We start from the raw sequence: 19,387 nt of genomic DNA, 5'->3' as shown, positions 1-19,387 counted from the left end.
AATGGACACAGGTTCATTCTGGTAGCCATCAACTATTTCACTAAGTAGGTTTAAGATAAAACTTTCAAGTTTGTGACCAAGAAGATAATGGTCGATTTTGTTCATTCAAATATCATTTGTCGGTTTGAAATCCCAAAGGTGATCATCACGGATAATGGTGCTAATCTTAACAGTCATTTGATGAAAGAAGTGTGTCAACAGTTTAAGATTACTCATCGCAATTCCACCTCGTACCTCCCCAAGGAGAATGGAGCAGTCGAGGCAGCCAACAAGAACATAAAGAAGATATTTCGAAAAATGGTGCAAGGTTCTAGGCAATGGCATGAGAAGTTGCCTTTTGCTCTACTAGGTTATCGCACTACCATTCGCACTTCAGTAGGTACAACTCCTTATTTGTTGGTGTATGGCACTGAGGCAGTAATACCCGTGAAAGTTGAAATTCCAGCCCTTCGAATTGTTGCTGAAGCCAAAATTGATGATGATGAGTGGGTCAAAACCTATCTGGAGAAATTAACTTTGATTGATGAGAAAAGATTGGCAGCAGTGTGTCATGGCCAGTTGTATCAAAAGAGAATGGCGAGAGCAAACAACAAGAAGGTGCATCCCTGGAAATTTGAAGTGGATCAGCAAGTATTGAAACACATCCTCCCACATCAGGCTGAAGGGAAAGGCAAGTTCTCCCCAAATTGGCAGGGGCCGTTCATCGTAATGAGAGTGTTGTCCAACGGTGCTTTGTATTTAACAGATATAGAATGCAAATGTGTAGATATGGCTCTCAATTCTGATGTCGTCAAAAGATATTATGTATTATTTCTTTGGTTTGTCTAAATTGTTTGTACTTGGCATATTTTGAAGATTGGAATGAGGAAGGCATTTTGTTCTGCTATATAAACACTTTATCCTTTGTTACCCCTTTGAGCCTTATTTATTTCCTTTCATACGCCTCTTTTTGAATCAGTAGCAAGGTTCAAAAACACGAGCGCAAAAGGTGAATAAAGAAGAAAAAGAGAAAAGAAAAGATAAAAGAGAAAGAAAAGAATGGAAAAGAGTGGAAAAAGGAGAAAAGAAAAAAGAAAAAAAAAGAAGAAAAGAAAAGAAAAGGAAAAAAAGAGAAAGAAAAGAAAAGAGAAAAATCACAACAACAAAGTAATTCCTATGAAATAAACTACGTTCGACCTGATTCCTTTTAAGGATACGTAGACAACCTCACGGTTCGGTCCCATAAAAATAGAAATCCAGAAGTCCCCAAGCAAAGAAACTGGGGCAGAAAGTTGTGGTTGTTGTAAGAGCCCACATTACGGTCCAAAGAAAGACCTTCTGATCAGTCTTTGAGAGATGCCAAGTCGAGAAAACATAGATGATTCATATCAGGAGCAACACTCTGGTCTAAGCAGGAAAAAGGAAAAATGAGAGAGTCATATTGGTGAAAACCCTCACGGGTACCGTAAAGCGATAGAAAGCTGAGAGAAATCAAAAATGAGAGAGTCTTATTGGTGAAAACCCTCACGTCATCGTAAGGAGACAGTGAGTTGAGAGATGATTAAATGAGAGAGGTTTGTTGGTAAAAACCCTTCAGGGTACCGCGAACCGAACAAGGTCAGTGATTCGGCGAAGAAATCGGGTTATGGAAATCCTGGGGCATATAATATGATAACTGAAAGGTGATTGGTTGAATAGGCTGGGTTGATTAATCCGAAATGCATGTCATGATCATTGGTGCCAGCTGTTCCGCTCAGATAAGTCTCTTTTCTTTTTTCCCCCTCAAACAGTCATCCAGTTTTGGATTTTCTTCTTTATTCCTAACTCTCGAAGTCATTGCATTTCATTTCTTTTGAGTTTATTTCTCTGAGATTTTCCCAATGTCAGTTTTGTTTGAGCAAGTGAGAAGGGATTTCAAAGCTTACTACCAAATTCCAAAATTGCACAAAGCAAAGTGCGGCCAAAGCATACTAGAGATAGCATGATGTAAAGTGGGAAATAAGTTGTCAGTGAAAGTTCCATTGGTCGAATGGTTTAGTAATCTTGTGGGAAATACAGAGGTTCAGGTAGAAGGGTCAGAAATGTAAAACAACGGTTTGAGTGTAGAGAACTCGGGTCATTCAATGTCCTGTGATTGAGAATCAGTCAGAAAGTCAAACGGTTCTTGGCCAATTCAAGGCAACCAGTCAAAGCAAAGCGCGGTAGCGGAGAGGCCACCTTCAGCAAGAATGCCACAAACTAACCACCATCTTTTTAAACTGACAAGATTTTTCATTGATTTGAAATAGTGACAGAAAATTCCGTTTGTTTCGGAGAAACCTTCCGTAAAGAAAGCAATGTACCGGACAGGTTCGATCGTAAATTCTCAGGACCCGCCTGGATAATGGGGTTTAATTTGAAATTCTCGGCACCCTCCTGGACAATGGTACCTAGTTTAAAATTCAAAACATTCATATAAGTTTTCACGCCTAGGATAGGATTCAATTCAAAATTTTCAGGACCCTACTGGATAATGGGACATAGATTTAAGACCTCTATTAGATAACAAGATTTAGCGTAAGTTCTACTATAGGGACATATAATGTAGCTCTGAAGTTTTCACTGATTTGATTTTAATTTTCAGGACCCTCCTGGATAATGGGATCTAGCTTTCAAATTCTTAGAGATATTTGGTAACATGATTCAATTAACACTCACCGATGTGCCCAACTACCAAATTGGGGCATGAATTTTTTTTGTTTTGTCTATTCTGTTGCAATCAGGCGCCCACCTGGAGAACAAGGAAATACAGTTCAAGTTTTGGCAATCAGGCGCCCATTTGGAGAGCAAGGGAATATGATTAGAGTTTTGGCAATCAGCAGCCCACCTGGAGAACAAAGGGAAAAGCAATTAAAGTGTCGGTAATCAAGAGCCCACCTGGAGAACAAAGGGAAAAGCAATTCAAATGTTGGTAATCAGGAGCCCACCCGGAGAACAAAGGGAAAGAAATTCAAGTATCGGTAATCAGGAGCCCACCTGGAGAACAAAGGGGAGAACAATTTAAGTGTTGGTAATCAGGAGCTCACCTGGAGAACAAAGGAAAAGGCAATGCAAATGTTGGTAATCAGGAGCCCACTTGGAGAACAAAGAGAAGCAGTTCAAGTTTCAAGGAAAAACCATGTAAGAGTTGGAAATCAGGCACCCACATGGAGAGCAAAGGGAAGACAGTTCAAGTTTTGGAAATCAGGCGCCCACATGGAGAACAAAGGTAAGGCAGTTCAAGTTGTGGAAATCAGGCACCCATCTAGAGAACAAAGGGAAGGCAGTTCAAGTTGTGGAAATCAGGCACCCACTAGGAGAACAAAGGGAGGGGCAGTTCAAGTTGTGGAAATCAGGCACCCACCTAGAGAACAAAGGGAAGATAGTTCAAGTGTTGGAAATCAGGAGCCCGCCTGGAGAACAAAGGGAGAGCAGTTCAAGTGTTGAAATCAGGAGCCCACCTGGAGAACAAAGGGAAACATGCCAAGTCTCAAGAGAAAACAGTGCAAATATTGGTAATCAGGCACCCACCTGGAGTACAAAGGGAAAACAATTCAAGTTTCGGAGGGAAAACAAGTCGAGTTTCGGAGGAAAGGAAGATAATTCAAATGATGGTAATCAGGCGCCCATCTGGAGAACAAAGGGAAAGTAGCAATGATCGAAAGAAGACAGTTTTAGTTCAGCAATCAGGCGCCCGCCTGGAGAATGAAGGAATTCACCTCATAACACAATTCAAGTCAGCAACAAAGGAAGTTCACCTGGAGAGTACAAGTCAACGGAGTAGCAGAAGCTGCAAGATCAAGTTTGAAGATACAGATAGGATTCTTGTAATTCATAAATCATAGTTTAGTCTAGCTTCTTTTATTTTGTCCTGGTGTAATAAGGGGTTCAGCAAGCAGTAGCAGCAGTAGCAACAGTGAAATCACAGCTTCCTGGAAGTCCCAACTACCGAAACTTCCCGAACTATACTGACCTGATTCCTTTATAGCCAAGGATATGTAGGCAACCTCGGAAGCAGGGTGCGGTCAAAATTTTCAAAAAATGCTTCGCACAGAGTATTCAAACGGGCAAAAATCGCTCGTATTCGCTCACTTTATCTTTGCACGAAAACTCTTCATGTTTCCGAGCAAAGAGGGGCAGCTGTGAGCACGTGATTTTTTTTCCTATATTAATTACTCCCATAAATTCAAGAAAATAATTTTTTTCCATTATTTGCAATTTTTGTAGATTTTTCATAGGATTTTTGTTAATTGTTTGCGTTTAGCTGTGCATGTTTATTTTATTTAAATAATGAAAAACACAAAAATACTCTGCATTGCATCTGGGGTTTTATTTTTTACATTTTTAGTTTAGTTGTTTTATAAAAATGAAAAATCACAAAAATGGCTCACTTTTGCATTTTAGTCGTTTAATTTTAAATTTGTAGTTTTTCTTCTAATTTAGGAGTTAATCATTTTTTGTAAATATTATGATGGGTAATTAGCTTAATTTTGTAAAGGGTTAATTTAGGTTTAAATTAATTTGAAAAGGAAAAGAAAAAAGGAGAAAATTGGAAATTGGGAAAAAGTAAAAAGAGAATTAGAAATTAGGGCAATTTGGGCCAAAGTTTAATTGAGCCCAAACCCCACACAAATTCTGCCTTGGCCCAAGCCTAATTCCAGCCTAAATCCGGACCAGCCCCACCCCAGACCAAAACGACCCCGTTTTACCTTTTCCCATCTCAACCGTTGGATCACATTGATCCAACGGACCAGAACTGGACGCATATAAGGATATATATGTCGGAACCAGGTTCCCCCCAGTCCACGCACCCCTCAGTTCTCTTCATCTCCAACTCAAAACCCTAGAGATCTGCCGCCCTTAGACCCCAACTCCCCACCGGCTGGAACCCTCTTCATCCCCTCATCCCAAATCTCCCACCCGCTGCCTTCAAATCATAGTCGAGCCCTTCGAATTTCAGATCGAAAACCGGAGTTGCCTGAACCCTAATCTCACCAAACATCTTCAGATTTTTACCACACAACCACTTTCACCCTTCCTTACCAAATCTATCATTGATTTCCAAAAAATCACCCTCAAACTCCTCGAATTTCGGATATGAAAAACCCTAGTTCTTTTAGGTCCAATTCTTTGGCTCCTGGAGTTCAATATGAATCAAAATTCGTGTTAGCCAAGCGTTCTCGTTGAGAGCCTTTGGTTAACATGATCTTTGGTTCGATTTTGGGAGATTCAGTTGTTTGGCCAGCCCTGTTCCTTCCCCTTTTGGTCGTTTGTTTGGATTCAAGTATTTCCCAGGCTTTGTCTGGTTAGTCATTTCCCCTTTTTTTTCTCTTCTTTGATTTCCTTTTGCTTTATTTGCTTGTTTCTGATGTTTTTCCTTCTTTTTAGTTATTAGTTGGTTTGTTATTTTAGGTCATTGGCCATTAGTGGTCACTCGCTCGAATGGTTTGATTTTCCTATTTATTTTATTAGGTTAGATTATTGTTTTGTCTAGGATATGCTATCATGATTTCTTCTTATTTTGTTATAATCCGTGTTTCTAATTGCATGATTCTAGTTTTTAGGGTTTCCTTTTGTTGTGATTCAGTGTTTTTAATTGCTCCATTCTTCTTTTAATTATAGTCAAATTTATCACTGGTCGTTAGAAGTTAAATTTTTGTTTTGAAGTTCATCTTGAAGTTGAATCTTTCTAATTTGTGTTAAGGGTCCGGATTTTCACCTTCTTCAGTATATGTTTATTGTTTGTTTGGTTTCACTCATATCGATTTGCTTTATGATGTTTGCCTCAGTTTGTAAATGGTTAGAAACTCCTAGGGTCTTAGTTGAACAATAAGGAAGTTAAGGGGGTTAATTTGGGAAGTAGAATTGGGGTGCTCAGATAAGGTTAGCATTAGGAGTTTCTAGAATATGGGCAGCTGGCAAAATCTTGGCCAGCGCAAGTGCTGGAACCAATTAAAGACTGCCAGATGTCCCAATAAGTTACAAAAGATGCCTTTGCAGGCTGGAAATATTCTGATTTCTATTTTCAGGCACATGGCCTTAGAGGCCTATAAATAAGGACTCTTCCTTCACTAGAAAAGCGGATTTGGAAAAAGCTTCATTTTCTCTGCGTCAAAAACACTGAAAATACATATACTGATAAGAATTTTAGAACTAGAAAACACAAAAAAAGTTTGAGTACTGTCAGCTGGTTCCATTCTGGGTTTAAAGCTTGAACATCTTGTCAAATTTCAGGGGTTTGAGTATGGACTGAAGGAGCTGATTTTTGCTGATTGATTGTATTGCCTTGCTACACCTTTGCTTGTTGAAATCCACACTCTTTTGCTTTGTTTGAATCCCAGGTATCTCCTGCACCTTGAATGACATGTGCAGTGCAAAAAATGTAGTCCAACATGGAAATCTAATGACAAATACTTTTTTGTTGAATCTCTAGTCTTTTGATTTCTTTAAGATCATTCAGCTCTGCTGTAATTTAGTTTCTTTATGCACATTTATATCACTGACTTGAGTCTTGTGTATAATTTGAATCAGTATCATAGTTTAGTAGGTTGGCTGAGGCTTTATTTGTTAGACATGTAGAATATTGGACTTCAAGTGGTATGGTCTAAGCTAGATGAGTGCTTTTCCTTTGGTTAGTTTAAGTCTCTTTAGAATCAAGTTTGGATTTTTAGATCTTGGTTTGGTCACATCATAATTCATTAGTTCATTTCATTCTAAAGTTTGATTTGAGAATTTGTGTTTTTGAAGAACTATAGTTCGAGTAATGAATTATTGGTTTGACAAGGGCCAAGTGTTCTGAACCATGTAGTATATCATCGCTGTTTGTAAGGTTGGAACTGAGGTCTGAATTTCCTAAAATGTATTTATAATTTAGCTTTAGCCAAAATTGAGGTTGGAACATTGCATAATCTTGGCCTCATATTACGTATTCAATCAAATCCAAAACAATGCCTCTTTTAAATGTGTAATATGGTTTGTAGCATTTAACGTTTTTAAACATCACATGGCTGTGTACTGATGTTAGCCAAATGGGCTTAGCGAGCCTCTCAGGTTTCAGATGTTTCCTTATCCTATGGGGACTCGATCTTGAGTCCCAGACCCTTTAGCATTCATCCCTTTTACCAAATTCAGCTTACTTTAGGCCTAGACGTAGGGCCACTTAGAAATGAGGGAATTGCATGCCTTATCGTTTTGGGCCTGCTTTCGAGCCCAGACCCTCATTTAAATGTTGCTGCCAACTATGTCTATAGCAGGCATGGTCCAAACGCCTGAAAGCCCAGCGCGCTCTTTAAATTAATAGTTGTACAAATAAAGCCTTAGATTACGTTTAGTTAGAGTAATTTTTAATTAGAGCGAGGTGTGCCATATTAAACAAAATCTATAATTTATGGACCCCATGAGATTAAATCAAGAAATCACTTTAAGAGAAACTTGAGGTGTGCCATAAGCAATTAAATCATCTATGGCCCTCACACACGTTATAATGTAGATATTAAAAATGAACTCCGTAGTTTGCTTTAAGCACGTTAATTAATTATCACAATTATTACTAATACTCGGGGGTACATTTCATGTGACCCTCTTCTAATTTTCAAAAAGGTTAAATAGAACGTATCGTGAACCGCGGGTGCATTTCATGTATCATGACTTGCGATGTGTTTTAAATAACCTTGAATCAATTCCTAAAATAAACAAAGGCGGTTTTAAAGTTAAAGATGCACATAGGTTTAAAACGTGTAAAAAATTAGATAATTAGGCCAATAATAATAGTTGAGCGACCGTGCTAGAACCACGGAATCCGGGAATGCCTAACACTTTCTCCCGAGTTAACAGAATTCCTTACCCGGATTTTTGTGTTTCGCAGACCGTAAATTAGAGTAAAAACTTTCCTCGATTTGGGATTCTAAACCATTGACTTGTGACACCATGAATTATCCCAAGTGGCGACTCTGAATTTTAAATAAATAAATCTCGTTTCGATTGTCACTTAAATTGGAAAAAACTCCCTTATACCCTTTCGGGGTAGGAAAAAGGAGGTGTGCTATATACTTCTGCACTTCTTGTGCAGATTTTGGTGTTGGTCCTAGAGGCATTTAGTGGAGGCTTGCTCGGATCGTCATTTATCCGGAGACTTAAGGTAGAGCTTAACGTCGTTCGCAGACCCTGAAGTCCCCTTCTTATCTTTATATTGTTTACTCCATTTAGACAATTGTATTTTATTTTGGACCTGGCTTATAGTATTTTTAGTACCGCGTGTACTTTGTGACACTTGATCCAGAATTATACTAGACAACATATTCAGAGTTTATTATATATATTTTGAAGATCTACAAATTTACCTTTTGTTTATCTACTTTTAAAATTGTTAAAAATGAATATTGTGTAGCTATGTTGGCTTGCCTAGCATCTGGACGTTACGCAAAATCACGGTCTCGTGGTTAGGATTTCGGGTCATGACAAGTTAGTATTAGAGAACTAGGTTTCCTAGGTCTCACTAGTCATGAGCAAGCTTTGTATAGTCTTGAGGATCAGTTCGAAAACGTCTATATTTATCTTGTAGAGGATATAAAGCTTTAGGAAATTTCACTTCTTTCTTTCTCTATCGTGCGACTTTATTCCATCATTGAGTATGAATTGTTCTATTCTTATTCTCTCACAGATGGTGAGAACATGCACAATTCTACAGCTGAGCCCTAGGTTGCAGCCACTACTAGGGGTAGGGGCCAACGGAGAGCCAGAGGCAGAGCTCATCCTAGAGCACGTGTAGCAACACCTATAGTAGAGCCTCATATCGAGAAGATGAGGGGATCCCTGTTCAGAGTACACTAGTTGGACCAGCTCAGGTACCAGAGGGGTTCATTGCTACCCTAATACTTCAGGATGCCCTAGTCCGCCTGGTGTGTCTTATGGAGAGTGTGGCCCAAGCCGGCGTGTTCCCTATGAAACCAGTCATCTCTCAGGCTAGGGAGGGAGCCAAAACTCCCCTACTCACACTCCAGAGCATATGGCTCACGGATATCAGACTCTGACAATTATGTCAATTGGAGCAGTTCAGCCTGTTATTACTACACCAGTCTGGGGAGGGACCTGCGATGTCGTCCAAGTGGTTGAATAGGTTGGACAAGCTCACCAAGTTATTGCCTACTCGCTTTTGTGGCACACCTTCTGAGGATCCCTAGGATTTCTTGGATAGTTGGCATGAGGTATTGTGTAAAATGGGTATAGTGGAGTTCAATAGAGTCGACTTCGCAATATTTCATATACATGGCTCTACCAGGAGGTAGTGGCCGGAGTATGTTTGGGGCAGACAAGCAGGTTCACCTACACTCACTTGGGCTTAGTTCTTACAACTATTCTTGGAGAAATTCATCCCCTTCACTCAGAGAGAGGACATCCGTAGCCAGTTTGAGCGCCTCTAGCAGGGTAGCATGACTTTTACTCAGCACGAGACCAAATTCGTGGATTTATCTTGCCATGCAGTTATCTTGATCCCTACTGAGTAGGAGAGGATGCAGCGATTTATAGATGTCCTTACTTGTGGATATTGCTAGACGGATTAAGAGTATTTGTGGTTAGGGTATAGAGGCAGCATCTGAGAAGAAGCCTCGTCATTTCAGTGGTTTTAGTGGTGCCTCATCCGGAGGTAGGGTTTCACACTATAGAGGCCATCCTATCAAGCCGGTTTAGTTAGCACTTCAGGAATCACATGGTGTTTTGGGCAGTCATGGTTCTTATGGCTCTCATCCTCAGCAACTAGCCTACAGTGCACCTTCAACTCCCATTAGTGCACCATCAATTCAGAGCTATCACAGTGGTTGTCTTGACCATCGGGGTCAGTCCAAGATTCAACAGCCACATTAGCAAAGAGAGTGTTTTGAGTATGGAGCTATGGGTCATATCATGAGGTATTGTCCTAGACTTCAGAGAAGTATGCCACAGTAGGGTACTCGTGCCATGATTCCGACATTGGTTGCTCCACTACCTGCTCAGCCAGCTAAATGCGGGGTCAGGCAGCCCAGGATAGTGGTCAGGCCATTAGAGGTGGAGGCCAGCCAAGGAGAGGCCATCCGAGATGCAGAGGTCAGATTTGTGGGGCTCGGACCCATTTCTAAGAATTCTCTGCAAGACCCGAGGCAAAGTTGTCTGATGCGGTCATCACATGTATCGTTCCACTTGCCATAAATATGCATCAATTTTATTTGATCTAGGTTCCACTTATTCTTTTATGTCATCCTATTTTTCTTTTATATTTGGATATGTCTTTTGGGCTGACCAATGCCCCAACAACCTTTATGCACTTGATGAACAACGTGTTTTAACCGTATATTCCTTTGTCATTGTGTTTGTTGATGATATACATGTGTATTCTCGCATCCGGGAGGCTCATGAGCAGCACTTGAGGATGTGCTCCATTGTAGCTCCTTTGACTAGATTGACCTATAAGGGTGCTATTTTCAGATGGTCCAACGAGTGTGACGTGAGCTTTCAAAAGCTAGAGATTGCATTAACTACAACTCCAGTATTGGTGTTGCCTACATGTTCGGGATATTACACCATGTATTGAGATGCATCATGTATTGGGTTTGGCGCGTTGTTGATGTAGGATGGTGGGGTGATTGACTACGTGTCTCATCAGTTAAAAGTTCATAAGAAAAATTACCATGTGCATGATTTAGAGTTGGCAGTCATTGTTCACGCGCTGAAGATTTGGAGGCACTATATTTCATGTGAGGTCTACACCAACTATCAAAGTCTCTGGTACATGTTCAAGCAAAATGACCTTAATTTGCGACAATGAAGATGGTTAGAGTTGCTAAAATACTATGATATCACCATACTATATCATCTGGGGAAGGCCAATAGAGTAGCCGATGCCTTGAGTTGGAAGGGTAAGAGCATGAGCAGTTTGACATATTTACCAGCGGTGGAAAGGACACTAGCCATAGATGTTGAGCCTTTGGCTAATCAGTTTATGAGGTTGGGTTTTTCAGAGCCTAGCCGGGTTCTTGCTTGTGTTGTGGCACAGTCATCTTTCTTGGAGCGTATCAAGGCTTGCCAGTTTGATGATCCTCACTTGTTGGTGTTGAAAGACATAGTGCAACGGGGTGGTGCGAAGGAGGTTGTGATTGGAGATGATTGTGTTATGCATCTTAAAGGCTAGATTTGTGTTCCAAAATGTTGATGGGTTGAGGGAGTTGATCATTGAGGAGGCTCACAGTTTGCTATTCCATTCACCTAGGGGTCACGAAGATGTATCGAAACGTGAAACAATACTATTGGTGGCAGAGAATGAAGATTTATATTGTTGCTTATATCTCTCGGTGTTTAAACTCGCAACAGGTAAAGTACGAGGTTTAGAAACCGGCTAGGGACTCAGAGATTGGAGATACCAGAGTGGAAATGGGAGCACATCACTATAGATTCTGTGGTAGGCTTACCACGAACTAGGGAAAATATGACGTAGTTTGGCTTATTGTGGACATGTTGACTAAGTTTGCACACTTCTGAAGTTTGGTGCACTAAAGGTTCTTGGCGATCGCGGACTTAGAGGTACGATGATGAGGAGATCCTTGCGCGGAGAGAGGAGTGGTGGAGTTGCTCCCTCTTATGGGTTGAACTGGTTATTTTCGTTAACAGTTGACATAGTTGGTTGTCAGAAAGAAGAATTTAGAAAGTGAAAAGATAGATTTGTTTCAAAATCTGAGTCCAAATTGACTCTCAAAACTCAAATTCTTATTTTTTCAGAAACTTGACAAAGCTTCACAAATTTTCACTTTGATTCACATGATTTTAATGTTAAAATCTAAAGTATATTTATGGAATATAGTTGGAAGTAGATTAGAATCACTTACCCAAAGGTGTAGATAAAAATAACCTCCCCAAATAGCTTTCTACCAAGTCTAGGGTTCTAAAATGAGAGAATGTGAGATGAAATCCCGACTTCCAGCCCTTATGTTCAACTTCAGACGTTGCATTTGCGACACAGGGTTTGCATTTGCGAACACTCACAATTGCAGAACAAGGATCACATTCACAAACCCTGACATCCTCATTTATTATCGCAATTGCAACAAAAGGCTTCGCAATTACGAAGCTGCAAAATCTCACAAAAGCGAATAATTGTTCAAAATTGCGAACAATGTCTAATGCTAGCTGACTTCACAAATGCGTAGGAGAAGTCGCAATTGTGACATCTGAGCCCCCATTGTCACCTTTGCAATTGCGAGGATGCTGCTTGCAAGTGCAATAACTGAGCACCAGCAACACCAACAATTCATTTTCAGTTCAAACTCTTCCGAAACTTATCCTAGCCCTCGAGGCTCAAAACTAAGAATCCACACAAGTATAAAATATCATATGAACTAGCTCTCATGATCAAAATACAAAAATAACATCTAAAACTATGAATCAAACACTAAAATGCATGAATTTCAAAGTAAAATTCAAGAATCTCTAGAATTACAACTAAACATCTGAATCATATCAAATCAACTCCAAAAGATACCAAATTTTGCAAACAAGTTAGAAATAGCATAAAAGGCCTATTTCAAGTCCCAAAATTAAATTTCGAGCTTGATACCTAAAAGTCAACCTACAGTCAAACTTTTCAACTTCAAATTGCAATTACAACCATGTCTGAAATAACAAAACTACTAGTCGGGTCATTACATTGATCTTGGATCAGAATTTTGACAGTTACGTTAGGTATAGATGGCAATTTTGGACTTGGACGTATGCTCGGATTTGCATTTGGAAACTTCTATAAGGTTTCGGTCATAATTGGCGAAAGTTGGAAATTTGAAAGTTCTAAATTTTCCTAAGTTTGACCATGATTTGAATTTGCAGATATTTGGTTCGGAATTTGATTTTGGGAACTTGTTTGCAAGATTTGGTGTCATTTGGAGTCGATTTGATAGGATTCAGATGTTTGGTTGCACTTCTAGAGGTTCTTGAACTTTTCATCCAAATTCATGTGTTTTGATGTCCGATATGTAGTTCTAGATGTTATTTTAGTGTTTTGATCGCATGAGCGAGTTCGTATGATGTTTATGTAAATAAATAGGTGTTTGGTTTGGAGCCCCAAGGGCTCAGGTGAGGTTCGGATGTGTTCCGGAGAGGTTTTGGCAAGGTTCATCCGTTACTGGTGCTCTATTCTTGCATTTGCAAGGTTTACATTGCATTTGCGAGGTTTACATTGCATTTGCGATCTTCGCATTTACAAGGCCTTTCTCGTTTTTGCGATGTTGGGCTGGGAATAGGGGGTTCTCATTTGCGAACAATTCCATCACATTTGCGATGGAACTTGGGCGAGAGAGGTTACGCATTTGTGACATTTTCTTTCACATTTGCGGAGATTCTAGCTCTCATATTTGCGAGATATGTGTCGCATTTGCGACTTCATCAGAGTGGGTCAATATTCACTTTTGCAATTTTGATTCGGCATTTGCGGGGTTCGCAATTGCAAACCCTATGTCGCAAATGCGATATTTGAAGCTTGTTTATAGCTAAGTATTCAGGTCTTAGCTTCATTTTATCATATTTAGAACCCTAGACTCGGTGGGAGGCGATTTTCTGGAGAGGTTTTCATACCAATCTATTGGGTAAGTGATTTTGATTAATTTCCAACTATATTTCTTGATTATATCTGACGACCCACCGCTCGTTTTGAGTATTTGCATTCTGTTCAACTATTTGAAGGCTTAAGTAGCATCGTATGATGTATTATGACTTGTGTAAATTGTCGGTTTTGGTTTTCAGGTTATTCAGAATTGATTTGGAAGAATGAATTTTATTATTGAAGCTTTAAGTTGGAAGAGTTGACCAAGTTTGACTTTTTAGTATTTGACCTCGGATTAGAGTTTTTATAGTTCCGTTAGGTCTGGATGGTGATTTTGGAATCATCCATATGCCCGAATTTGTATTTGGATGTTTCTAGAAGGTTTCAGCACTAATTGGTGAAAGTTGGAAATTTGAAGGTTTGGAAAGTTCATAAGTTTGACCGAGAGTTGACTTTGAGGATATCAGATTCGGATTGTGGTTCCAGGAATTGGAATAGCTTTGTTACATCATTTGGGACTTGTGTGCAAAATTTGAGTTCATTCTGAGTTGATATGATAAGGTTCGACATGAGTTTTCGAAGTTGAAAGATTCAAAGTTCATTAAGTTCGATTTGAGGTGCAATTCATGGTTTTGATGTTTTTATACATGATTTGAGGCCTCTTGTAAGTCCGTGTTATGTTATGGGACCCGTTTCTATGTTTGGACGGGATCCTAAGGGGCTCGAGTGAGTTTCAGATAGGTTTGGGTTATGTTGCGCTCATTTTTTATGTTTTGACGTCGTTTCTTCAAGCATAAATGGTACCAAATTAAACAAATGAGCTCCAATTTCAATTTTAATTAAAACATTAGATCCGTATCATAATTTTAGAACCATAGAAACTAGAATCATCAAGATTCGACATCGTATGAGAAATTTATGATCATTTTACTAAGATTGCTAGATTTTTTTTCAGATTAATTACGAAATTGCCACTGAATTCGTATTTAAAAATCTACACTTTTTCTAAATATTGAAACCAACATATCTCCTTCATTATAAGGTCAAATAGAGTAATTCAAAAGCCTAACTTGACTGAAATTTCATAAGGAATCTATTGGAAGCATAAAAAAATGAGTTTCAGGATCATTTGGCACATGAAATGAGGCGGAATATCTGGACAAAATTATTTAATATCGAGGGTTTGTTCATTTTGTCATATTTTGAGTTCGGGAGCTCGGATTTGGGATATGTTTGAGGTGAGTTTCACCACATGAATTGGGGTAAGTGTTCGATACTCGATTTTGGTTACATTTCATGAATCTATCTTCATGAATCGGGTTCCGAGGTGCGTGTTCGGGTTTGACTTTTTGGTTGACTTTGGGGTTTTGATTAAAGATTCGACCTTTATAGATTGGGTTTATTTCCTTTGATATTATTTGAGGTATTTGAGTTGCTTTTTGCTAGTTTCAAGTCGTTCGAAGGTCAGGACACGTTAGATGGCATCTTTATAGCATCGTTTGGCTTACTCGGTATTGGATTTGGTTTGTTTGAGGTAAGCAACACTTCTAAACTTGGTGTGAGGGTATGAAATCCCAAATTACGTGTTATGTGATTGATGTTGAGGTGACATGCGTGCTATATGACTGTCGTGTGGGCATGCATCGTAGATATTGTGATTTAGTCGATTCCATGGAACTTTGTGGCTATCTTATCTAAACATTTTTACTGTACTCTATGTATTAGAGCACTTGAGCTGTGATTTATGCTAGAAATCATATTTAGGCTGTATGCTGGTACTATTTGGACCCACGGTGGTCGTTCTTTGCTGTTGCATTTGTCATTATATATCTTATCTTAGTCTCTATTATTGTATATTGTCGCATCTCATATAATTGATTTTGTCTGCTTAGCATGAGTGTTGTGAGCCTGAAAGACTGGAGAGATTGATGACTGAGTAAGGCCAAGGGCCTTTTGTGAGTGATATTTATGGAATTGGGATGCACCCCACATCATGCTTTGTTGATTTATGCCAAGATTTGGCTTATTATAGCGCTTGAGCTGGATCGTCTGCTCTGGAGTCTGCACATCCATAGTGGGTAAAGTTGCTAGTAATTATTTACATTTGGGCTAGATTTGCCTTGGTCTATTTGCATTTGGGGCTGGATTTGCCTTGGTTCATTTGCCTTAGGCTAGATCTACCCTGGACCTGTTATGTTTGGGCTGGATCTGCCATGTACAGTACTGAGTGATTGAATGTCGAGCATGGTGAGTGAGAATGCGAGATAGAGAGATTTAGTACTTTAAGAGTGTGAGTACATAAGTTCATCACTGAGATGCATTATATTTGACATGCGTACTTGAGATATAGGCATAGAGGTGCATTTTCTCACGCTACCCGATTTTGGTGTATTCATGATTTCACCTGTATATTGACATGTAGGCATAGAGAAGTTCATTCCTCATGCTATTTGAAAATGAAACATCTTATTTATTGTTGAAAGGGGTTTTTTTTTTGGAAAAATTACAGTTTCAAACTTACTCATATATTTTTGGGTGTTTTCGTTGAAAGATTTGAGATATACTATTATACTTGAAAAACATGCCTATTTTCTGTAACTGCGAGCGAGTTGAGCATCTTATCTCTGAGTTACTTTCTTGTACCTAGAGGGTTGGATTAGGTTCCATCACGGCTATTTGGATTTTGGGTCTTGACAAGTTGGTATCAGAGCTCTAGGTTTATAGGTTCTACGAGTCATGAGCAAGTGTCTAGTAGAGTCTTGTGGATTGATATAATGACGTCCATACCTATATTCAAGAGACGACATGTCATTTAGGATAAACTTCTCATATTTCTTTCCTTATCGTGCGACATTAATTCAGCTTAAGCGTAACTTTTGAATTCCTTCCACATACGCATATGCGCATATGAGTGCTCGATATCAACTATGCATCGATGACTTGTGATTATATAGATGAGGTGCGGGATATGATTTCGGTGTGGTGATGATGGGCCAGTCTGGAGGACTTGAGGCCGAGTTTCGACTATAACTTTAACACGGGAATTTTGATTGTGTGAGCATGTGCTTTTGGACTTATTAGTACGGTAGTGTCCCTATTAGTGGAATGTGGGGCTTGATGAGTGTTTGGATAGCTATATAATGAGTATGATGTGACTACGGGATGAGTTCAGATGGATTGAATGTGATGAGAAGAGTTTGCTTGAGATGTAAAAATGACTATTGGGTGCTTGATTTCTGTCTTGATGTGACGTATAGTCTCGAGTTATGAGTGTATTGGAGGATCTTTCATGTTGTTTAACTGTGGGACGAATTAGGTTCTCATGCCTTGTTGGTAAGTTCAGACTTAGGAAGATTAAGTGATTGCGTAGTAGTTGTGGCTATGAAAGGGTATAAAGAGATGTCAGTTTGAGGCTAAGCATGTGGGTTATAACCTACGAGGTAATCTATGGATATTTGATTTTTATGATGTTGTGTGGAGGCTTCCTTTTATACCAGTGGGTTGTATTTGTGTGATCTGCGTATGGATCGGTGGTAATAGTTGACCTGACTATCACGAGGATGAATGCGAGAGTTATAGATGATTTGAAGTATTAGATGGTTTATGTTACATGAGCTTATGAAGGATTGAGTTGAACTTCGGTGCAGGATTATGGCAGTAATAGAGTATGGATATTATGAGTTATTGAGTGTTTTGTTCTATGGCTTTGATCCAAGTGGGGAAGACTGCTATCAACACTTTGCTTGGTTCCGTTAAGGCGGGGTAACTTCTTTGAGTGTTGTCGTGCTAATGGGGAACAAGTCGTTCGTACCATTTGGTCGGTGCGATTGAGACTTGAGTCGAGTGGATGACTCTTTAGAAGTTTCTAATAGATTCAAGATTTATATGTAGCAATTGGGAACTTTTCTGATTTGTATATGGCTAGAATCTGAGATTTGCATTAGATGGTGTCGAGACTCGCGGTATTTCTATATCATTATGGATTCTACATATCAGAATCGGGAAGGCAAAGGAAATAGATTTAGATTCACAGAAGGTCTCTTCAGAGTAGGTGTCTTAGTTGTGGTGCTTTGGGATGGTTAAGAGGGAATATGGGCCTTCGAGCGATGTGGTTTTATGCTAGGACCTCTTGTTCTGAGTTTTGGGTAAGGATCATGGTGTTCTGGCAAGTAGAAGTGTCAACTTGAAGGCAATTCAGAAGAAACTCAGAGAAGTAGGACAGCTTGATAGTAGGTTGGGTCAGCACAGTAATGGTTATGATTGGTTCTTTGGTACTTATGATGTGGTGACTGTCTACAGGTGTTTCGTGGCAATGCTCTTCGGTTTTTAGTGACCTTCGTGGCTTGGTTTAGTTAGAGAGATTTAGTTATAATGGCATGGTTATGTTCAAATGGGTTTCGAAGAGTTTTCGAGGGTTTCTACCACGACTTTGAGATAGATATTCCCTACCAGCATGAGGAGCATGTTGTGTATTGTGATTTTCTCCTAAGTGATATCAAATGGACGATTTCAGACTGACCGGGTATGTATTATGCTTATGACTCAGAGTTAATTATGAGATTCTCGTACTTTTAGTATGATGAGATGATAGATGAGGTATGGTTTAAGATGGGGATTTGCATGAGCAAGTATACGATTTAGTTCTAAAAAGGAAGATCATGAGTTTATGCAACACAACAATTTCGGATACTAGCATTAATTGGTATTACCTGAGTAGAGTGTACATTTAGAGGGCTCACCGTGTTTTGACTTACAGATGCTTCATTAGTATTGCGGTACTCGCCCAGTTGATCGACTGTTGATATTCAGATTTTGCTATGTGGCACGGAAGAATTATCAAAGTATTCCTATTGGGATGATCGTGTATGAGAGATGTGTTACACATTCGGGCGGTGGAGTTGGGATCAGATATAGTGATTCGTATATTCTATGGATTTGGAGACCGGGAGTTCTCAGAAGTAGATTGTTCGTGGTTGTGGACTGTGAAGATATGGCCAAAGATATCCAGATGATAGTATGTGTTATGGTTAGATCATTGTGGACTTTCATAGGATTATTTATCTATATGTGGATGACCAGGGTTGATTTGGGGGCTCATTGGTAGTCTTAATTAGGATGTGTATCCTACACCGGGTCAGATTTGTTGATTCAGCACCGTAATTGTTGAAGGGTGTGTCATTTGGTTAGAGTTGAGCTTGAGATTTTTTTGACATGCTCTATGTGTTACTCTTCTATGCTATGAGGGGTTGTGATTTATTGGTTATATGCACACATGATGCGGTTCTTTGAGCTTAAAGAGGAATTCGAGCGATATGGTGATTGGAGTGTGGAATTGTGCCTTAGTTATAGTCTTTCAGGGTTGTGGTATATTGTGTTATTTTCTTCTCCATAGTTATGGCCAGGCACTTTGTGTACTTGATGTCGAATTGCGCGCGATTGTTGATTTTGAGCATGGTGGCTTGAGTTATTTCATATGGACATGTGTTTGGATGGGGTCACACACTGCAACATAGTTATGTTGGATATGATCCTTTGTGTTAGATTAGTGTGTCTTGGTTCTACCATGTATGATGGGTTCATAGCATTGCGGTTGTGGTGGTACTTATTGAGTTTGCGGGACGATTCTCTCATTTGAGTCATTTTTTATTTTGCTTGAGTGCATTTGAATTGTTGAGTATTGGTGCACGGATTGCACGATTTGTGGCTCTGGGTAGTATTGGTGTGGTATGTCAGTATAGTAGCTTGTATTTGATAAGATGAGGTCGTCAGACCTAGAATTGGTGCTATCAAATTTGATTACGATATGTTTGGAAGAATAATATCGAAAGTTGG

This window comes from Nicotiana sylvestris, chromosome 10 (assembly GCF_000393655.2).
Source record: "Nicotiana sylvestris chromosome 10, ASM39365v2, whole genome shotgun sequence".
In the NCBI taxonomy this organism is placed as follows: Eukaryota; Viridiplantae; Streptophyta; class Magnoliopsida; order Solanales; family Solanaceae; genus Nicotiana; species Nicotiana sylvestris.
This window is presented reverse-complemented; position numbering follows the sequence as displayed.